Source organism: Panulirus ornatus, chromosome 68 (genome assembly GCF_036320965.1).
Source record: "Panulirus ornatus isolate Po-2019 chromosome 68, ASM3632096v1, whole genome shotgun sequence".
Classification (NCBI taxonomy): Eukaryota; Metazoa; Arthropoda; class Malacostraca; order Decapoda; family Palinuridae; genus Panulirus; species Panulirus ornatus.
This window is the reverse complement of record NC_092291.1, coordinates 19,200,071-19,224,900: the sequence shown is the minus strand read 5'-3', so window position 1 is coordinate 19,224,900 and position 24,830 is coordinate 19,200,071. Positions and strand designations below refer to the sequence as shown.

Below are 24,830 nucleotides of genomic sequence, written 5' to 3'. Positions count from 1 at the left end.
CTCCAGCCTAGCCTCATCACGTTAATGGCTGGGCGGTTTTGCTCTCTGCTCCTCCCTAATGTGAACACTTACAGTGGGTGGGAGGTTCGACCTGCCTATGCTGCTCCGTGCCTTTTATAAGATTATTTTTAAACAGGTGTCTTTTTGAAGTACCATAGATACCCATGAATTTTATTCCTTAGATTTAGTTTATCCTTCCGCCTATGTATATATATATATATATATATATATATATATATATATATATATATATATATATATATATATATATATATATATATATGCCAGCATATCGTGATGTAAAAGAAAATGTGTGAATTGTGATTACTCTTTTACAATATATGTATGTGAGTCACATGTTTGTAGTAAACGTGAAAGCAAATATGAATATGTTTCCTTCCACAATCTTCCCAGAGTAAGATTGGTTCATTATATGGAGTGACAGAAATAACATAAGACGTAAGAATTGTAAAATATAGTTTGGCGTCAATAGTTTATACAGGGCAAAAGAATTCCTATATTTTCTACTTATCCCAAACTTACCCTATACAGCAGAATGTATAGGAAATGTCAGGGCTTGTTTCTCACCGAGGAACGTGAAACCTAGTTTACTATAGTGCTCTTTTACAAGCATGCGACACCTATCATGATTTCTTTTCGCCTCCATATTACAAAACAGACACGATATTATGCACCAGTTGTCTGATTCCAACAGCCTGGGAAAGGAAACTTAAATGGAGGTTTGTTTCCATCAGTAGGACTCTGGGACAGAATGTACATAAATATATTTAGGTAAAGATTAGTTGATCTGAAGACCCAAAATGAAGTTCATTGTTTAGTTATAAGTAAGGCAGTGAAGAAGCTTTTTTTCCAAAACTATTTAGTTCGCAAAAGAAAAAAATTAAGGACAGACTTGATTATATTAGTCTTTTGTTCCTTCTCTTACGATTTTGATAAAGGAAGTCGGTCACGAGAAATTCGGTAAAATAACCATAACTCATTTTTCTTGCTAAATAAGCAAGGTTTCCATGAAAATTGCCATGATTTGTATGCAGGATGCTGGAAAACTCTGTCATATTGCTGGAAAACTTTGTCATATTATCCTAATCATATTTCGTATAAACAATCTCGGATGACGTTTAGGCACAGACCATGCGATCACAACCTGCCTGTCACAAAATCTTTTTAGTAGTGATTTAACACACCAGATTTACCGGTTTACAGTAAGACCAAATTCGTAGTCATCTTCAGCTTCTTAACGTTGTCGAAACCCCGCGATTAAAGCTATTTACGAAAAAGAGGTCAAACTGCCACAGGCAGTTTCAAAACAAACAGACAAATGTTCGTCTTATAATTGCTCAAGATTCATTCTAGCCATTAAGTCGGACCAGCGCAGTATTCTTGGCCATTTAAGGTGGACAAGATAAACTGAAGGTTGTGTAGTGTGGGGCGGACCGCGGGGCCGTCCCAGCTCGTGGTGTTTGCTGGCTCGCGTGCTCTGTGCCTGCCAGTGTTGACTGGCCCGCCAGCCGCCGCCACCCACCCCATCACACCATTAACCCCAGACAAATTGTTATGGAGCGGCCCCCGGGGGTGTTGGCTGGGCACACACCGCTGCAGCCATGTGTGAGCTCCTTTACCTGCCCGAGCGCACGGAGGAAGATTATAAATTCATTTATTACAGGCAAGAGAAAACTATAGAGAATTGCGGTTGGGACGAATGTTTAATCCCTAATGGTGCCGGTAAATATTGATAAAGTTAAGTGAACTGCAACTTTTAGTTTTGAAACGTTATTACCTCGAGAAATTTACTCAGCACTTTCGAACCTGCGTATTTTCACGGAAGTACTTTACTGTTTAGTATGTCGGAAAAGTTCCTCGTTCGTCTCGTGCGGCGACGGATTCCATATTAACTGCTTTTGGTGTATGATTGTGAAATGATATGATTAGGCCAAAAAGTAGTTAACAATGGGCTATATTTTTATAGTTTAGTTTCTGTGTGAAACGCTTTCATATATATATATTCAGGCTACTACGGGGGTATGTGAACTTGTGAAGTTTGCCCATAATCTCGAGCTCATTTCGATCTTTGAGAGTCTAAAGTATTCTCACAGAATTAATTTTTTTCTCTATTTGTGCCTGGAATATATGAGGCTCAGAAGCAACCTCTTTATCAATTTTTGAAGTGTAAGTCAAAATCAATAAAGTATTCTTAAAATAGAAGTCAGAACACAATCTCATTTGATCATGACGTCATCATTGTATGTAAACAAGAACTTCTTAGTTCGCAGCTGAGCAATCATTTCAAATTGAAGGAAACATCAAGTTTCTTTGGGGAAGAGAGCCCTAAATTTCCCTCATTGAATAAGTGAGAGAATCTTCTGCTGTTTGGGAGTATGAAAATGCCGATTACTGCTGAGAATCCTAAGAGACAGTGCTGCCAGTCGTTATGCCACCATCCGAATGCTGAACGTTTGTGGCTAATGTGTCGGTAAGTTTTTTTTTTTTTATTTGTTGAAACAATATCAGTCGTCAATGTGATTTGAAATTTCCGTTGTGACTGAATCTGTACGTAGAGTCACAGATATTCATAAAGGTTTTTACTTGGCTTCTGGTTCTATATAAACCTCGATACGAGTGTCACTTAAGAGTTGGTGTTGCAGGTTTTTAAAGTTTTTTAAGCAAAGCACATTAACCAGACGTTATAAGTAACACGTGATGGAAAAGACAAAATATTTAAAATTATGTTACAAACAATCCTTCCACATGTTTATGCTTAAAAAGTATGTGAAAAATATACAAAACTTGTTTTACCGAATTACGCTCTTCACATTGAAGATCATACTAGTCAACTATCATTAGACGTCCCTTTCAATTATCAGTTCCCACACCTAGCCTAGTTAACCAAAGAGAACTTCGCTTCATTGGGAGAGGCACAGATGAGCTTTCTGCAGTTATTCAGTAGTGAATGTAGAAGAGAAATCATTTGACAAGTGTTTACCATTGAACTTTAAACTAAAAAGCATTTGCATGGAGTTTTCACTTATATTGTGTATTTTTTACAATCATCTTTGGTATACTTTAGGTTCTTTTTTCTGTAAGAATATTGTCTTTTTACAATCATGCTTTAGGTCCTCTTGTCATTGAATACTGATCTTTAATTATTCATCTCTTTAGTGACTACATGTATAATATGTAATGTTTTGTCAGATATATATATATATATTGTGTGCGTTGTGTTTTTAAACCATATTATCTTCTTACATCAGTCATAATGCAAATATATATATTTTTTCTTTTTTTTTTTTTTGCTTTGTCGCTGTCTCCCGCGTTTGTGAGGTAGCGCAAGGAAACAGACGAAAGAAATGGCCCAACCCACCCCCATACACATGTATATACATACGTCCACACACGCAAATATACATACCTACACAGCTTTCCATGGTTTACCCCAGACGCTTCACATGCCTTGATTCAATCCACTGACAGCACGTCAACCCCGGTATACCACATCGATCCAATTCACTCTATTCCTTGCCCTCCTTTCACCCTCCTGCATGTTCAGGCCTCGATCACACAAAATCTTTTTCACTCCATCTTTCCACCTCCAATTTGGTCTCCCTCTTCTCCTCGTTCCCTCCACCTCCGACACATATATCCTCTTGGTCAATCTTTCCTCACTCATTCTCTCCATGTGCCCAAACCACTTCAAAACACCCTCTTCTGCTCTCTCAACCACGCTCTTTTTATTTCCACACATCTCTATTACCCTTACGTTACTTACTCGATCAAACCACCTCACACCACACATTGTCCTCAAACATCTCATTTCCAGCACATCCATCCTCCTGCACACAACTCTATCCATAGCCCACGCCTCGCAACCATACAACATTGTTGGAACCACTATTCCTTCAAACATACCCATTTTTGCTTTCCGAGAGAATGTTCTCGACTTCCACACATTCTTCAAGGCTCCCAGAATTTTCGCCCCCTCCCCCACCCTATGATCCACTTCCGCTTCCATGGTTCCATCCGCTGCCAGATCCACTCCCAGATATCTAAAACACTTCACCTCCTCCAGTTTTTCTCCATTCAAACTCACCTCCCAATTGACTTGACTCTCAACCCTACTGTACCTAATAACCTTGCTCTTATTCACATTTACTCTTAACTTTCTTCTTTCACACACTTTACCAAACTCAGTCACCATCTTTTTCTGCAGTTTCTCACATGAATCAGCCACCAGCGCTGTATCATCAGCGAACAACAACTGACTCACTTCCCAAGCTCTCTCATCCCCAACAGACTTCATACTTGCCCCTCTTTCCAAAACTCTTGCATTCACCTCCCTAACAACCCCATCCATAAACAAATTAAACAACCATGGAGACATCACACACCCCTGCCGCAAACCTACATTCACTGAGAACCAATCACTTTCTTCCTACACGTACACATGCCTTACATCCTCGATAAAAACTTTTCACTGCTTCTAGCAACTTGCCTCCCACACCATATATTCTTAATACCTTCCACAGAGCATCTCTATCAGCTCTATCATATGCCTTCTCCAGATCCATAAATGCTACATACAAATCCATTTGCTTTTCTAAGTATTTCTCACATACATTCTTCAAAGCAAACACCTGATCCACACATCCTCTACCACTTCTACCATATATATATATATATATTTTCATATTTACTATACTTTGTTGCTGCCTCCCATGTTAGGGAGGTAGCGCAAGAAAACAGACAAAAGAATGGCCCAACCCACCCACATACACATGTATATACACACACATCCACACGGACAGATACATACCTATACATCTCAACGTATACATATATATACACACACAGATATATATATATATCTATATATATATATATATATATAATATATATATATATATATATATATATATATATATATATAATTCATACTGTCATAATTCATAATTCATACTGTCTGTCCTTATTCATTCCTGTCGCCACCCCACCACACATGAAATGACAACCCCCTCCCCCACATGTGTGTGAGGTAGCACTAGGAAAAGACAACAAAGGCCACATTCGTTCACAATCAGTCTCTAACTGTCATGGATAATGCACCAAAACCACAGCTCCCTTTCCACATCCAGGCCCCACAAAACTTTCCATGGTTTACCCCAGACGCTTCACATGCCCTGGTTCAACCCACTGACAGCACATCGACCCCAGTATACCACATCGTTCCAATTCACTCTATTCTTTGCACACCTTTTACCCTCCTGCATGGTGAGGCCACGATCACTCAAAATCTTTTTCCACTCCATCCTTCCACCTCCAATTTGATCTCTCACTTCTCGTTCCCTCCACCTCTGATACATATATCCTCTTTATCAATCTTTCCTCACTCATTCTCTCCATTTGACCAAACCATTTCAAAACACCCTCTTCTGCTCTCTCAACCACACTCTTTTTATTACCACACATCTCTCTTACCCTTTCATTACTTACTCTGTCAAACCACCTCACACCACATATTGTCCTCAAACATCTCATTTCCAGCACATCCACCCTCCTCCGCACAACTCTATCTATAGCCCACGCCTCGCAACCATATAGCATTGTTGGAACCACAATTCCTTCAAACATACCCAATTTTGCTTTCTGAAATAATGTTCTCACCTTCCACACATTTTTCAATGCTCCCAGAACTCTCCCCCCCCCCCCCCCCCCCCCCCCCCCCATGACTCACTTAAGCTTCCATGGTTCCACCCGCTGCCAAATCCACTCCCAGATATCTAAAACACTTCACTTCCTCCAGTTTTTCTCCATTCAAACTTACCTCCCAATTGACTTATCCCTCAACCCTACTGCACCTAATAACCTTGCTCTTATTCACATTTACTCTTAGCTTTCTTCTTTCACACACTTTACCATATGTACACACACACAACACACACATATATATATATCCTTCCTTCAAACTATTCCTATGAGTCCATGGGGAAAGTGAAACACGATAAGTTCCCAGGTGCACTTTCGTTTAATAATCACATCATCAGGGGAGACACAAGAGAGAAATATAAGTCAGTTGATATACAACAAAGAGACGTAGCTAGGACACCATCTGGTAAACATGCGATTGTCCAAGACAGACAACAAGCGTATCATAAACTTATTATGTGGACAAGAAGGTGAAGTTTACAAATTTTATCAACAATAAAGTTATCTTATTTGTATAGACCTATTGCTAATATTAAGATTATACTTCTTTGTGTATTTAATAATAGAAGATTCAATGATATTTCTTGTGGTACTCGAGTTAGAGTTAATAACTGTGATGGCATTACTACAGTCAATACAATGATCATAGTTTTTAATGTGATTAAACAAGGCATTTGATTCTTGCCCCATTCTTATACTATATTTATGTTGCTTAAGTCTAACAGAAATATCCTTACCAGTCTTCCCAACATAAAACATATCACATTTTCGACATGGCACTTTATAGATGCACCCAGGAGAATTTTCTTGTGAGTTCCTGATTAAGATATTCTTTATAATATGATTGTTGGTGAAGGCAACATTTACATTAATGGATTTAAGCATCATGGGAAGTAAAGTAAAATAATTATTAAAAGGGAGAACTAAAATGTTCTTTGTGTCAATGGGAGGTTTGGGCCCAACTCTATAAAATGATTTCTTTGCTAACTTAAGGGATTTATCAATGAAAGATTTAGGGTACTTTAACGTAGATCCAATAGAATATATCTTTTCAAACTCATCATCAATATACTCTGGACTGCAAATACGTAATGCCCGAAGGAACATAGATTGAAATGATGATAATTTAACTCTGTCATGTTAAGATGAGTAATAATGGATATACGAGCATACATTGGTAGGTTTTCTGTATATGCTAAACTTAAACTTGTTTCCTTGCCTATGGATCATGCTATCTAAAATTGGTAGCATACCATTATTTTCATTTTCTACAGTGATTTTGATGGAAGGTACTGAATTGTTAAGTAAAGGGAGAAATATTTGTAAATTTTCATTTGTTGGCCAAACACAAAGAACATCATTTACATACCAAAACCAAATTGCATTAGAAGGTAAGGTATCCTTTAATAATTTTGTTTAAAAAAATTCCATGTAAAGATTACTTAGTACAGGTGAAAGAGGGTTACCCATTGCCATACCAAATTTTGTAGCATGATAATCTCCATTGAATTGAAATACAGTCTTTTATACACAATTTTATCAGAACAATAAAAACAGACTTTGAAACAGGTAAATGAATATCATCCCAACATCAAATGAATATACAAAAAGGTCATCAGCTGGAACTTTAGTGAAAAGTGAGGAAACATCAAAGCTAACAAGTTTGAAATCAAAATTAACATTGATATTGTTAAGCTTGTTAACTAGGTATGTAGATGATGTTCTTTTTATACATTTTTGCCATTTCCCTGCGATAGTGAGGTAGCGTTGAGAACAGAGGGCTGAGCCTTAGAGGGAATATCCTCACTTAGCCTCCTTCTCTGTTCCTTCTTTTGGAAAATTAAAAACGGAATGGGATGATTTCCAGCCCCAGCTCCCTCCCCTTTTAGTTGCCCTATAAGACACGCAGGGAATACATTGGAAGTATTCTTTCTCCCCTATCCCCAGGGATATTTTTTTTTTTTTTTTTTTGTTTTGTCGCTGTCTCCCGTGTTTGCGAGGTAGCGCAAGGAAACAGACGAAAGAAATGGCCCAACCCACCCCCATACACATGTATATACATACACGTCCACACACGCAAATATACATACCTACACAGCTTTCCATGGTTTACCTCAGACGCTTCACATGCCCTGATTCAATCCACTGACAGCACGTCAACCCCGGTATACCACATCGATCCAATTCACTCTATTCCTTGCCCTCCTTTCACCCTCCTGCATGTTCAGGCCCCAATCACACAAAATCTTTTTCACTCCATCTTTCCACCTCCAATTTGGTCTCCCACTTCTCCTCGTTCCCTCCACCTCTGACACATATATCCGCTTGGTCAATCTTTCCTCACTCATTCTCTCCTTGTGCCCAAACCATTTCAAAACACCCTCTTCTGCTCTCTCAACCACGCTCTTTTTATTTCCACACATCTCTCTTACCCTTACGTTACTTTCTCGATCAAACCACCTCACACCACACATTGTCCTCAAACATCTCATTTCCAGCACATCCACCCTCCTGCGCACAACTCTATCCATAGCCCACGCCTCGCAACCATACAACATTGTTGGAACCACTATTCCTTCAAACATACCCATTTTTGCTTTCCGAGATAATGTTCTCGACTTCCACACATTCTTCAAGGCTCCCAGGATTTTCGCCCCCTCCCCCACCCTATGATCCACTTCCGCTTCCATGGTTCCATCCACTGCCAGATCCACTCCCAGATATCTAAAACACATTACTTCCTCCAGTTTTTCTCCATTCAAACTTACCTCCCAATTGACTTGACCCTCAGCCCTACTGTACCTAATAACCTTGCTCTTATTCACATTTACTCTTAACTTTCTTCTTTCACACACTTTACCAAACTCAGTCACCAGCTTCTGCAGTTTCTCACATGAATCAATCACCAGCGCTGTATCATCAGCGAACAAGAACTGACTCACTTCCTAAGCTCTCTCATCCACAACAGACTTCATACTTGCCCCTCTTTCCAAAACTCCTGCATTCACCTCCCTAACAACCCCATCCATAAACAAATTAAACAACCATGGAGACATCACACACCCCTGCCGCAAACCTACATTCACTGAGAACCAATCACTTTCCTCTCTTCCTACACGTACACATGCCTTACATCCTCGATAAAAACTTTTCACTGCTTCTAACAACTTGCCTCCCACACCATATATTCTTAATACCTTCCACAGAGCATCTCTATCAACTCTATCATATGCCTTCTCCAGATCCGTAAATGCTACATACAAATCCATTTGCTTTTCTAAGTATTTCTCACATACATTCTTCAAAGCAAACACCTGATCCACACATCCTCTACCACCTCTGAAACCACACTGCTCTTCCCCAATCTGATGCTCTGTACATGCCTTCACACTCTCAATCAATACCCTCCCATATAATTTCCCAGGAATACTCAACAAACTTATACCTCTGTAATTTGAGCACTCACTCTTATCCCCTTTGCCTTTGTACAGTGGCACTATGCAAGCATTCCGCCAATCCTCAGGCACCTCACCATGAGTCATACATACATTAAGTAACCTTACCAACCAGTCAGCAATACAGTCACCCCCTTTTTTAATAAATTCCACTGCAATACCATCCAAACCTGCTGCCTTGCCGGCTTTCATCTTCCGCAAAGCTTTCACTACCTCTTCTCTGTTTACCAAATTATTTTCCCTAACCCTCTCACTTTGCACACCACCTCGACCAAAACACCTTATATTTGCCACTCTATCATCAAACACAATCAACAAACCTTCAAAATACTCACTCCATCTCCTTCTCACATCACCACTACTTGTTATCACCTCCCCATTTGCGCCCTTCACTGAAGTTCCCATTTGCTCCCTTGTCTTACGCACTTTATTTACCTCCTTCCAGAACATCTTTTTATTCTTCCTAAAATTTAATGATACTCTCTCACCCCAACTCTCATTTGCCCTCTTTTTCACCTCTTGCACCTTTCTCTTGACCTCCTGTCTCTTTCTTTTATACATCTCCCACTCAATTGCATTTTTTCCCTGCAAAAATCGTCCAAATACCTCTCTCTTTTCTTTCACTAATACTCTTACTTCTTCATCCCACCACTCACTACCCTTTCTAATCAAACCACCTCCCACTCTTCTCATGCCACAAGCATCTTTTGCGCAATCCATCACTGATTCCCTAAATACATCCCATTCCTCCCCCACTCCCCTTACTTCCATTGTTCTCACCTTTTTCCATTCTGTACTCAGTCTCTCCTGGTACTTCCTCACACAAGTCTCCTTCCCAAACTCACTTACTCTCACCACCCTCTTCACCCCAACATTCACTCTTCTTTTCTGAGAACCCATACAAATCTTCACCTTAGCCTCCACAAGATAATGATCAGACATCCCTCCAGTTGCACCTCTCAGCACATTAACATCCAAAAGTCTCTCTTTCGCGCGCCTGTCAATTAACACGTAATCCAATAACGCTCTCTGGCCATCTCTCTTACTTACATACGTATACTTATGTATATCTCGCTTTTTAAACCAGGTATTCCCAATCACCAGTCCTTTTTCAGCACATAAATCTACAAGCTCTTCACCATTTCCATTTACAACACTGAACACCCCATGTATACCAATTATTCCCTCAACTGCCACATTACTCACCTTTGCATTCAAATCACCCATCACTATAACCCGGTCTCGTGCATCAAAACCACTAACACGCTCATTCAGCTGCTCCCAAAACCCTTGCCTCTCATGATCTTTCTTCTCATGCCCAGGTGCATATGCACCAATAATCACCCATCTCTCTCCATCAACTTTCAGTTTTACCCATATTATATATATATATATATATATATATATATTTTTTTTTTTTTTTTTTTTTTTTATACTTTGTCGCTGTCTCCCGCGTTTGCGAGGTAGCGCAAGGAAACAGACGAAAGAAATGGCCCAACCCCCCCCCCCCCCCATACACATGTATATACATACGTCCACACACGCAAATATACATACCTACACAGCTTTCCATGGTTTACCCCAGACGCTTCACATGCCTTCATTCAATCCACTGACAGCACGTCAACCCCGGTATACCACATCGCTCCAATTCACTCTATTTCTTGCCCTCCTTTCACCCTCCTGCATGTTCAGGCCCCGATCACACAAAATCTTTTTCACTCCATCTTTCCACCTCCAATTTGGTCTCCCTCTTCTCCTCGTTCCCTCCACCTCCGACACATATATCCTCTTGGTCAATCTTTCCTCACTCATTCTCTCCATGTGCCCAAACCACTTCAAAACACCCTCTTCTGCTCTCTCAACCACGCTCTTTTTATTTCCACACATCTCTCTTACCCTTACGTTACTCACTCGATCAAACCACCTCACACCACACATTGTCCTCAAACATCTCATTTCCAGCACATCCATCCTCCTGCGCACAACTCTATCCATAGCCCACGCCTCGCAACCATACAACATTGTTGGAACCACTATTCCTTCAAACATACCCATTTTTGCTTTCCGAGATAATGTTCTCGACTTCCACACATTCTTCAAGGCCCCCAGAATTTTCGCCCCCTCCCCCACCCTATGATCCACTTCCGCTTCCATGGTTCCATCCGCTGCCAGATCCACTCCCAGATATCTAAAACACTTCACTTCCTCCAGTTTTTCTCCATTCAAACTCACCTCCCAATTGACTTGACCCTCAACCCTACTGTACCTAATAACCTTGCTCTTATTCACATTTACTCTTAACTTTCTTCTTCCACACACTTTACCAAACTCAGTCACCAGCTTCTGCAGTTTCTCACATGAATCAGCCACCAGCGCTGTATCATCAGCGAACAACAACTGACTCACTTCCCAAGCTCTCTCATCCCCAACAGACTTCATACTTGCCCCTCTTTCCAAAACTCTTGCATTCACCTCCCTAACAACCCCATCCATAAACAAATTAAACAACCATGGAGACATCACACACCCCTGCCGCAAACCTACATTCACTGAGAACCAATCACTTTCCTCTCTTCCTACACATACACATGCCTTACATCCTCGATAAAAACTTTTCACTGCTTCTAACAACTTTCCTCCCACACCATATATTCTTAATACCTTCCACAGAGCATGTCTATCAACTCTATATATATATATATGTCTTTGTGGCCTTAAATGCTCTTCACCACAGTTATTGCTGAATGTACTAAAAGCAATTATAAATGGAAGTATCTTGTCTGTATGAAACAATTCTATAATATATTTATTTATATATTCCGCAAAAGATGCTTGTGGCATGAGAAGCGTGGGAGGTGGGCAGATTAGAAAGAGTAGTGAATGGTGGGATGAAGAAGTAAGATTATTAGTGAAAGAGAAGAGAGAGACATTTGGATGATTTTTGCAGGGAAAAAATGCAATTGAGTGGGAGATGTATAAAAGAAAGAGACAGGTGGTCAAGAGAAAGGTGCAAGAGGTGAAAAAAAGGGCAAATGAGAGTTGGGGTGAGAGAGTATCATTAAGTTTTAGGGAGGATAAAAAGATGTTTTGGAAGGAAGTAAATAAAGTGCATAAGACAAGGGAACAAATGGGAACTTCAGTGAAGGGGGCTAATGGGGAGGTGATAACAAGTAGTGGTGATGTGATAAGGAGATGGAGTGAGTATTTTGAAGGTTTGTTGATTGTGTTTGATGATAGAGTGGCAGATATAGGGTGTTTTTGTCGAGGTGGTGTGCAAAGTGAGAGGGTTAGGGAAAATGATTTGGTAAACAGAGAAGAGGTAGTGAAAGCTTTGCGGAAGATGAAAGCCAGCAAGGCAGTGGGTTTGGATTGTATTGCAGTGGAATTTATTAAAAAAGGGGGTGACTGTATTGTTGACTGGTTGGTAAGGTTATTTAATGTATGTATGATTCATGGTGAGGTGCCTGAGGATTGGCGGAATGCTTGCATAGTGCCATTGTACATAGGCAAAGGGGACCAAGGTGAGTGCTCAAATTACAGAGGTATAAGTTTGTTGAGTATTCCTGGGAAATTATATGGGAGGGTATTGATTGAGAGGGTGAAGGCATGTACAGAGCATCAGATTGGGGAAGAGCAGTGTGGTTTCAGAAGTGGTAGAGGATGTGTGGATCAGGTGTTTGCTTTGAAGAATGTATGTGAGAAATACTTAGAAAAGCAAATGGATTTGTATGTAGCATTTATGGATCTGGAGAATGCATATGATAGAGTTGATAGAGATGTTCTGTGGAAGGTATTAAGATTATATGGTGTGAGAGGCAAGTTGTTAGAAGCAGTGAAAAGTTTTTATCGAGGATGTAAGGCATGTGTACATGTAGGTGAGTGCTCAAATTATAGAGGTATAAGTTTGTTCAGTATTCCTGGGAAATTATATGGGAGGGTATTGATTGAGAGGGTTAAGGCATGTACAGAGCATCAGATTGGGGAAGAGCAGTGTGGTTTCAGAAGTGGTAGAGGATGTGTGGGTCAGGTTTGTTGCTTTGAAGAATGTATGTGAGAAATACTTTGAAAAGCAAATGGATTTGTATGTAGCATTTATGGATCTGGAGAATGCATATGATAGAGTTGATAGAGATGTTCTGTGGAAGGTATTAAGATTATATGGTGTGGGAGGCAAGTTGTTAGAAGCAGTGAAAAGTTTTTATCGAGGATGTAAGGCATGTGTACATGTAGGAAGAGAGGAAAGTGATTGGTTCTCAGTGAATGTAGGTTTGCGGCAGGGGTGTGTGATGTCTCCATGGTTGTTTAATTTGTTTATGGATGGGGTTGTTAGGGAGGTGAATGCAAGAGTTTTGGAAAGAGGGGCAAGTATGCAGTCTGTTGTGGATGAGAGAGCTTGGGATGTGAGTCAGTTGTTGTTAGCTGATGATACAGCGCTGGTGGCTGATTCATGTGAGAAACTGCAGAAGCTGGTGACTGAGTTTGGTAAAGTGTGTGAAAGATGAAAGTTAAGAGTAAATGTGAATAAGAGCAAGGTTATTAGGTACAGTAGGGTTGAGGGTCAAGTCAATTGGGATGTAAGTTTGAATGGAGAAAAACTGGAGGAAGTAAAGTGTTTTAGATATCTGGGAGAGGATCTGGCAGCAGATGGAACCATGGAAGCGGAACTGAATCTTAGGGTGGGGGAGGGGGCAAAAATTCTGGGAGCCTTGAAGAATGTGTGGAAGTCGAGAACATTATCTCGGAAAGCAAAAATGGGTATGTTTGAAGGAATAGTGGTTCCAACAATGTTGTATGGTTGTGAGGCTTGGGCTATGGATAGAGTTGTGCGCAGGAGGGTGGATGTGCTGGAAATGAGATGTTTGAGGACAATATGTGGTGTGAGATGGTTTGATCGGGTAAGTAATAACAGGGCAAGAGAGATGTGTGGTAATGAAAAGAGTGTGGTTGAAAGAGCAGAAGAGGGTGTTTTGAAATGGTTTGGTCACATGGAGAGAATGAGCAAGGAAAGATTGACCAAGAGGATATATGTGTCGGAGGTGGAGGGAACGAGGAGAAGTAGGAGACCAAATTGGAGGTGGAAAGATGGAGTGAAAAATATTTTGAGTGATCAGGGCCTGAACATGCAGGAGGGTGAAGGCCTGCAAGGAATAGAGTGTATTGGAAGGGTGTGGTATACCGGGGTCGACGTGCTGTCAATGGATTGAACCAGGGCATATGAAGCATCTGGGGTAAACCATGGAAAGTTCTGTGGGGCCTGGATGTGGAAAGGGAGCCGTGGTTTTGGTGCATTATTACATGAGAGCTAGAGACTGAGTGTGAAGGAATGGGGCCTTTGTTGTCTTTTCCTAGCACTACCTCGCACACATGAGGGGGGAGGGGGTTGTTATTTCATGTGTGGCGAGGTGGCGATGGGAATGAATAAAGGCAGACAGTATGAATTATGTACATGTGTATATATGTTTATGTCTGTGTGTGTATATAAATATGTATACGTTGAGATGTATAGGTATGTATATTTGCATGTGTGGACGTGTATGTATATACATGTGTATGTGGGTGGGTTGGGCCATTCTTTTGTCTGTGTCCTTGCACTACCTCGCTAACGTGGGAGACAGCGACATAGCAAAATAATAATAATAATAGAATTTATTTATTTATCATACTTTGTCGCTGTCTCCCGCATTAGCGAGGTAGCACAAGGAAACAGACGAAAGAATGGCCCAACCCACCCACACACACATGTATATACATACACAGACATATACACATATACACACGTGCATAATTCATACTTGTTGTCTTTATTCATTCCGTCACCACCCCACCACACATGAAATGACAACCCCCTCCCTCGTATGCACGAGAGGTAGCACTAGGAAAAGACAACAAAGGTCACATTCGTTCCCACTCATGTATAATGTCATGTATAATGCACCAAAACCACAGCTCCATTTCCACATCCAGGCCCCACAAAACTTTCCATGGTTTACCCCAGATGTTTCATATGCCCTGGTTCAATCCATTGACAGCACGTCGAACCCGGTATACCACATTGTTCCAATTCACTCTATTCCTTGCACACCTTTCACCCTCCGGCATGTTCAGGCCTCGATCTCTCAAAATCTTTTTCACTCCATCCTTCCACCTCCAGTTTGGTCTCCCACTTCTCCTCATTCCCCCCACCTCTGACACATATATCCTCTTTGTCAATCTTTCCTCACTCATTCTCTCCATGTGACCAAACCATTTCAAAACACCCTCTTCTGCTCTCTCAACCACACTCTTTTTATTACCACACATCTCTCTTACCCTTTCATTACTTACTCGATCAAACCACCTCACACCACATATTGTCCTCAAACATCTCTTTTCCAACACATCCACCCTCCTCCACACAACTCTATCTATAGCCCACACCTTGCAACCAAATGACATTGTTGGAACGACTATTCCTTCAGACATACCCAATTTTGCTTTCTGAGATAATGTTCTCGCCTTCCACACATTTTTCAAAGCTTCCAAAACTTTCACCCCCTCCCCCACCCTGTGACTCGCTTCCGCTTCCATGGTTCCATCCGCTGCCAAATCCACTCCCAGATATCTAAAACATTTCACTTCCCCCAGTTTTTCTCCATTCAAACTTACCTCCCAATTGACTTGTCCCTCAACCCTTGCTCTTATTCACATTTACTCTCAACTTTTTTCTTTTCACACACTTTACCAAACTCACTCACCAGCTTCTGCAGTTTCTCACGCAATTCAGCCACCAGCGCTGTATCATCAGCAAACAACTGACTCATTTCCCAAGCCCTCTCATCCACAGCAGACTGCATACTTACCCCTCTCTCCAGAACTCTTACACTCACATCCCTAACAACCCCATCCATAAACAAATTAAACAACCATGGAGACATCACGCATCCCTGCCGCAAACCAATATTGACTGAGAACCAATCACTTTCCTCTCTTCCTACTCATACTTATTCCTTACATCCTCGATAAAAACTTTTCACTCCTTTTAGCAACTTACCTCCCACACCTTATATTCTTAATACCTTCCACAGAGCTTCTCCTATCAACTCTATCATATGCCCTCTCCAGATCCATAAATGTTACATACAGATCCATTTGCTTTTCTAAGTATTTCTCACATACATTCTTCAAAGCGAACACCTGATCTACACAGATATCCTCTACCACTTCTGAAACCACACTGCTCTTCCCCAATCTGATGCTCTGTACTTGCCTTCACCCTCTCAATCAATACCCTCCCATATAGTTTCCCAGGAATACTCAGCAAACTCATACCTCTGTAATTTGAGCACTCACCTGTATCCCCTTTGCCTTTGTACAATGGCACTATGCATGCATTCCGCCAATCCTCAGGCACCTCTCCATGAGTCATACATATATTAAATATCCTTACCAACCAGTCAACAACACAGTCACCCCCTTTTTTAATAGATTCCACTGCAATACCATCCAAACCCGCTGCCTTGCCGGCTTTCATCTTCCGCAAAGATTTTACCACCTCTTCTCTGTTTACCAAATCATTCTCCCTAACCCTCTCACTTCACTGACCACCTCGACCAAAGCACCCTTTATCAGCCACTCTATCATTTAATGCATTCAACAAACCTTCAAAATACTCACTCCATCTCCTCACATCACCACTACTTGTTAATAGCCCCCTTCACCGAGGTTCCCATTTGTTCTCTTGTCTTACCCACTTTATTTACCTCCTTCCAAAACATCTTTTTATTCTCCCTAAAATTTAATGATACTCTCTCACCCCAGCTCTCATTTGCCCTCTTTTTCACCCCTTGCCCCTTTCTCTTGACCTACCTCTTTCTTTTATACATCTCCCGGTCATTTGCACTATTTCCCTGCAAAAATCGTCCAAGTGCCTCTCTCTTCTCTTTCACTAATAATCTTACTTCTTCATCCCACCACTTACTACCCTTTCTAACCTGCCCACCTCCCACTCTTCTCATGCCACAAGCATCTTTTGCGCACGCCATCACTGCTTCCCTAAATGCATCCTATTCTTCCCCACTCCCCTTACGTCCTTTGCTCTCACCTTTTTCCATTCTGCACTCAGTCTCTTCTGGTACTTCCTCTCACAAGTCTCCTTCCCAAGCTCACTTACTCTTACCACGTTCTTCACCCCAACATTCTCTCTTCTTTTCTGAAAACCTCTACAAATCTTCACCTTCGCCTCCACAAGATAATGATCAGACATCCCTCCAGTTGCACCTCTCAGCACATTAACATCCAAAAGTCTCTCTTTCACGTGCCTATCAATTAACATGTAATCCAATAACGCTTTCTGGCCATCTCTCCTGCTTACATATGTACACTTATGTATATCTCTTTTTAAACCAGGTATTCCCAATCACCAGTCCTTTTTCAGCACACAAGTCTACAAGCTCTTCACCATTTCCATTTACAACACTGAACACCCCATGTACACCAGGTATTCCCTCAACTGCCACATTACTCACCTTTGCATTCAGATCACCCATCACTATAACCCGGTCTCGTACATCAAAACTACTAACACACTCACTCAGCTGCTCCCAAAACCCTTGCCTCTCATGATCTTTCTTCTCATGCCCAGATGCATAGGCACTGATAATCACCAATCTTTCTCCATCTACTTTCAGTTTTACCCATATCAATCTAGAGTTTACTTTCTTACACTATCACATACTCTCACTACTCCTGTTTCAGTAGTGCTACTCCTTCCCTTGCTCTTGTCCTCTCACCAACCCCTGACTTTACTCCCAAAACATTCTCAAACCACTCTTCCCCTTTACCCTTGAGCTTCGTTTCACTCAGAGCCAAAACATCCAGGTTCCTTTCCTCAAACATACTGCCTATCTCTCCTTTTTCTCATCTTGGTTACATCCACACACATTTAGACACCTCAGTCTGAGCCTTTGAGGAGGATGAGCACTCCCCACATGACTCCTTCTCCTGTTTCCCCCTTTTAGAAAGTCGAAATACAAGGAGGGGAGGGTTTCTAGTCCCCCACTCCCGTCCCTTTTAGTTGCCTTCTACGACACGTGAGGAATGCGTGGGAAGTATTCCTTCTCCCCTATCCCCAGGGATACAATGAGAAAAAAGTAAATTCAAATTTTTTGGCATATAACTGTCCTCATCATCCAAAAACTGTACTTATTATTGCACAGTAACATGCTCTTAATGGTTATTTATATTATCCCTGAGGATAGGGGAGAGAGAATACTTCCCAATTATTCCTTGCATGTCACAGAAGGTGACTAAAAGGGATGGGAGCAGAGGGCTGGAAATCCACCCTCTTATTTTACTTTTCCACAATAAGAAACAGAGACGCTGGACAAGAGAGGATTTTGCCCTCTGATGCTCATTCATCTGTTCTTGACGCTACCTCACTAATGTGGGAAATGGTGAATATGGATTTTATATATGTTATTTATTTATTTATTAATTATACTTTGTCGCTGTCTCCCCTGTTAGCGAGGTAGCACAAGGAAACAGACAAAAGAATGGCCCAACCCACCCACATACACATGTATATACATACACGTCCACACACACACGTATACATACCTATACATTTCAACGTATACATACATATACATACACAGATATATACATATATACTCATGTACATAATTCATACTTAGTGCCTTTATTCATTCCCGTTGCCACACATGAAATGAAGATCAGATTGTGCATAACGTGTTTCATATTGTGATGTTGTGTGATAAATGATCTGTATGTGAAATCTTTTAAGTAGTCCCCAAAGGAGCAACTCCAATTAATTTCTGATATCACAGTAATGCTGGCTCTTCCTTTAGCCATATTACCAGCAAGAAGGTTGGATTTATAAAATTTATTGTCATATGCAAGGGTTATCATTTCTAAGCCTAGTCTTTTGCAGGGAGATAATTTTAGATGAGGTTTCTTCATCAAAACTTTAAGATCTTGCAAATGGAATCATATTCCTCTACAGTACGATTTTAGAATTCTGTCAGTTAAAGATCAGTATTTCAGTAAGCTACACAACCTGTACTGTATTCTAAGAAGTCCCTCAAACTTTTGGCTTTACCTGTTGACAACTTTCTTATTTTCATGCAATTTACCAGATGACATGGATCTCCCATGCCATCTTCCATGGACTTGTTTCCACTACCTAGCATATAACCAGCTGATTTTGAAATCAGATTTTTTTATGCCTCTGTTTTTGGCCTTAAGAAGCACTTGAATATTCCTTTGAGTGTTCACCTTAAGGATTCTCTCCTGGGAAGGAGCACTCCAGGAAGAAGCATTACGGTGGATGCATCCAAATGATGCTCCCTCCCAGAGAAAGTTTCCAAATGATGTCCTCTTAAGAAGGAATCAGAATAATTCCCCTGAGTGGGCATCAGATAAAGCACTTCATTAGCCACCACCAGGAAGTCAAGAAAGGAGTTAGGAGTTAGTGGACAAAGCTTTTTGCCCTTTTCCTTTACTAGGAGGAAGAGTTTGTGATTATTAAGCTAGATATTGTTTCTTAAGAGCTGAAGCTGTTTATTCCTTCACCAAAAGATTTCTTCTGGAAAGTTGTTAACATTTCTTCTTTGCTTCTGTATATTTTATTTTTAAGGTGTATTCAGAAGTTAAAGTTTATTTTTTCTCTATATTTAATACAATTTTTGTCATTGGATTTATGTTTACCTCCACAGTTACAAGTTATAAACTTATGTATATGCTTGGGATAGTTCATTGTATTCCCCATAAACCAATTAACAATAATTACCCATACTTTTGTTCTTTGTTTACCTCATAAAGTAGACATTTATAACACTGAATTGTTGTTAGGTTATTTAGTGTTATATTGATATCTCTGCAGCCATTATTTACCTTGTCAGGAATTTTTGGGCTGTTGAATGTTAGAATTATGGAATTTGGATTTAAGTCGTTGAGGTTTGCTTCATCATTTTGTAGAAGCCATTGGGAAATTAACTTCCTATGATGAAGTGAGGTATCTGCTAGCGGTGATACCTTTGACTGAATCATCTTGACAGCTGTCATGCAAGAATGACTTTTTTTTGTTTATTGGTTTAACATTGCTTATGACTTCATAGTCATTTGTTTTACAATCAGCTTTTCCATCTTTTGCACCAAGACAAGTAGAACTCTTGTGTTTCTCTCTGCTTTTTCTCTTCTTTTGGAGGAAGTGGAGTGTTTTGAATACCTGGGAGTGGGCATGACAGTGGATGGAACCATGTAAGAGGAAGCGAGTCATAAGGTGTTTGGGGGGCTGAAGGCTCTGAGAGCATTGAGGAATGTGTAGAAAGACTTTGTTATCTAGGAGATTGAAAATAGGCATTTTTGAAGGTTTGATAGTCCCAGTGTTGTATGGATGTGAAGCTTGTGCTATAGATGAAAAGACAAGGACGAAGGTATTAAGAATTAAATGTTTGAGGACAGTGTTGTGTAAGGTGGTTTGATTAGGTCTGAGAAATAAAGGGGTAAGAGAGTGATCTGGTAACAAGAAGAGTGATGTTGAGAGAGCTGAAGATGTACTGAAATGGTTTGAACACATGGAGAGAATGAGTGAGCAGAGGTTGACAAAAGAGATATATGTGTTAGAAGTGTAGGGAAAAGAAAAGGGAGACCAGACTGGAGATGGAAGGATGGCGTGAGAAAGATTTGGTGTGCCTGGGTCCCGAACATGCAGGAGGGTGAAAGGCGTGCATGGAATTGAGGGACTTGGTATACATGAGGTGATGTATTGTCATTGTACTGAAACAAGTCATATGAAACAGTCAAAGGAAACCATAGAAAGGTCTGTGAGGCCAGTTTGTGGATTGCAGGCTGTGGTTTTGGTGCATCACACATGACTAATGGAGGTGAGTGAATGAGGCCTTTCTTCATTTGTTCCTGGTGCTACCTCACTAATGCGGGAAATGTCAAAGTATGAAATACAAATAGCAGATAAAAGGAAAGGGTTGAGGAGGATTCAGTTATAAGGTTTTACTGATGTGAAAAAACATTTGCCCCCATAAACGACATCCTTAACTCTTTGATGAAATCGTATTTTGATAAAGAAACAGTAATAAAACAGGCTAATTACATCTCCCCTATAATAAGTTATGGTTGTCTTGGTTTAGTATTGAGGACAGAAACTTGATTCAGATAGGATGCAATGTGAAAACAATGACATTCAAAGTTAGTTTGAACTAATCTGTGCCATCATGAGTACATTTCTGTAAAGAGATAATCAGGATATATGAAAAGGGCCTTATCGATAAGTTCATGGAGCTTTAGTAATCATCATTAGCAGTACAATAAGAAAAATTTAATGTTTTATTTCAAGATGGAGGTGTACATAGTTTACCCAGAAACATAGGAGTTCCTCTGTCATGATGTTATATTTTTCCAAATATGTTTTTCCAACAACAAGAGACATCAGGTTTCCTGTAGATCCTAGAAAGCATCTTACCAAGATCAGTATATTGAAGAAGTGGACTTTGTTTTTGGTTTTATCATTTATCTCAGTGGATAGTTTAAGATATTAGATTGTTCTACAGACTATAACGTATATGACTCTATCCTATGGTATTTCTTTGAAAATGTTAAAATGCATTTCAGCTTTAATTCAAGCATTCATTAATCTCATTCATATTCATTGCCCTCAGGTCTGTTGGATGAAGGATCTAGGCAGGCAGCTAACTGATGATGTAAGAACCATAAAAGGAGTCTCTGAGGCAATGGATGTCTTAAAACAATCTGGTATGTGTAATGCATGATATTTCTTTCTTATTTTTAAAAATTATTTTAGAGTCAAAGTTTCTGATGAGATGCCATAAATGGGAGGATTTGTATGGACAGCTTAGAATCATTTGGAATGGCTAACCATAGCTGTCAACCCTTGAACATGAAGACAATTTATTGATGACTTTTTATGCAAATGAATAGCATCAGATTGGAGAGGAGCAGTGGTTAACATAAAAGACCTAAAACTTACCATAATTGTTCATATTACAGTAACTTCAGGTTGCATCCAAATCATATATGCTGAGTTGAAGAATGCTTATTAGTAAACTTAATCACAGCAGGGTATTTTTTGCATGATTTTTGAGTATAACTTGACAACTTACAGCAGTAGACACTGGGATAGAGGAATCAGTGCCATGCAGTTGCAAGAGCAGAGAGCTTTTCACTTCTGAAATTATAGTCCCCATCATCCATTAGCCAATAGTACTTGTTACATGTCAAGCACTGCTGCTTTCCAGTCCTGATACAATGATACCTACTACTGAAGTAATGCAACTCTACCAACTACTGAGGACACAGCAGTTTCAGCCCCTGATCTAGGTACACCTAATATCAGCAAAGATATGCAAGTGAACAGTAATCATTTTGCAGGTTGCTACATGGAGAACTTTTTTAAGTTTAATTAAATGTCAAAATTATTGAATTTTTTCTTAAGTTGTTTTATCATCAAAAGATGGGCTTTTATCTCCTGAGTTCCATACATAAAATTACTTTTTAACCAGTAGAAGCAGTACAGTGACATGTTTATAATTATGTTTACCTTTTCTTGCTTACTCCAAGAACTTATTTTGTGTAATTTAATTATTAATCTTTTCTGTCATAGTTGTCCACCATTTCCTGCATTAGTGAGGTAATACCATTAAGCTGATGCAGTCCTCATGTTTCACTTCCTTCATGACCTATGCATCATCTGCAGATATATTCAAGTGTGTGTGTGTATGTAGTAATTGGTAGGCAGCTAATGGTCAGGGAAGTATATTTCTGGTACTACCCACCTGGGTATCAGGATGGTTAGTGACAGCTTCGTAGTGAGCCTGTACTTGAGTGGTTGTCAAGTTGCACTCCTCTGACCGAGGTAGCTATCATATCTTTCTGCCTTCCCACATGTGGACTACTGGCATTTCTGTCCACAAATATACAATCTCTCGTTACACATAACACTTGCCAACACAGAACTCACACAGCTCATTCTTTGTAACTCTAGATATCCCATGGTAAGTGCTGTGTGCTTACCCCTGCCTTTTGGGAAAATGGTAGGAGCAGTAGATAGAAACATCAGGTAGACATAGTGTTTACCAGCATAAGGGAGGAGCATGAAGTAGAAGTAGTCAGTAGGAATATTAGGTAGGAACCTCTGCAAGCTCTGTGCTAGACTTGCCCTCTGCCAGTGGCCTTTTAAGAGTGAGATACTAAAGGCTGAAAAGCTGCACCAGAGTTCACTAGTTATGGAGACTCCATTGCCATGGCCACCCCCTGGAGGGAGTTCCAGAAGAGAACAGGCATCAAAGATAGATAGCGTGTGTACATATTCACCTAAAGAGATTATATATTCAGTTATGTAGTATAAACTAACATGGATGGATGCCATCAGGACCATAAACCTTGTTGATTGTGTCCAGAAGGAGAAGCACTTTTCTGACAGGGAGGGGCATAGGATTAGTAATAAAAGCATCAGGGGGTGAAGGAATGTTATCCAAGGTAGAGTTTGAGGAGAAATGAGAAACAGAGAATTGCTTTGTCTCTGGAAAAACTGTTACAGTACTGTCAAAACAGAAAAGTAAGGGAAAGGTGAAACAGGCAAAAGTTGTTAGGGATGCCCTTAGCTAAAGACCAGAAAGACCTTACCAGTGGATGGAGACGATAGGTTTTTGTACTTCCTTTGAATAAAGTAACATGTTGCTTGATGGATAATGTACTTACAGTGATTGCAGGCACATGAATGCTGAATGGGAGTCGGAGGAAGGAGAGTTTTACCAAGCCTGCTATGACTGATTCCATACCTGAATGGCCTCAGAACAGGAACAGTTGAACCAGTGATTTGAAGAAGAGGTTGTCTTGGAGGAAGAGGCAATAAATCGGGATAAATGCTTCTACTCCCACAACAGTAACCCCAGCTATGTGTCTGGCAGAGACAGATGCATCACCACATAAGAAACTTTAGTTTACCCAAGGAAAGTTAGAAAAGAATTTTGTGTGGTCAGATTAACCAATTGAGAGCAATATCATGTAGCTACATCATGAAGGATTGGAGTTGAAAAACAGATCCAGAAAATTATGAGTGGTCAGTGCAGTCAGGAATATAGGTAGGGTTGGTGATAATTTATTCTAGATCATTATAGAAGGAATTCAACCATTCTCTGGGGTGAATTTTGAAATCCCCCCTGTCTGATGGCATGAGTTTAGATAGTCAAAGAAAATATGAAATTTGTAGAATCAGTTGCGCAGCCAACAGCATGGAGAGAGGTTAGAGCATGCATCATATGGCTGCAAAACGTTTCCAGTTCCTTTTAGGAATAGCTCCTTCTCCCCGACCACTTTTATGACCCAACCTTCCTACCTCTTATATATGTGGGGCCTCATTGAAGGATGGCATTCAGGGAGTTGACTTGCCCTAGACAATAAGTGTACCATTTCGGTACCTGAAGTCTTGGCCATGTGACTCCCAGACTCAGTCTGCCTGTAGGGCACTTCCTTTTGCTGATAATCATTTAATAAGTGGTGGTCCTTTCAGTGCTTTTATGTTTCTGCCTAGAATGATGGTTTTCTTAAGTTTTTCAGCTATAGATATTAAGTGTTATCCCTGGGGATAGGGGAGAAAGAATACTTCCCACGTATTCCCTGCGT

General features: G+C 40.3%; 1 long non-coding RNA gene across 1 annotated transcript; it reads left to right on the top strand.

Moving 5' to 3' along the window:
* The first annotated feature begins 2,249 nt into the window (after positions 1 to 2,249).
* Positions 2,250 to 24,725, top strand: LOC139747296 (uncharacterized). Its single transcript, XR_011712367.1, has 3 exons — positions 2,250 to 2,491; positions 21,848 to 21,941; positions 23,909 to 24,725. It is a non-coding gene; the product is annotated as an uncharacterized lncRNA (long non-coding RNA).
* The last annotated feature ends 105 nt before the right edge of the window (positions 24,726 to 24,830 follow it).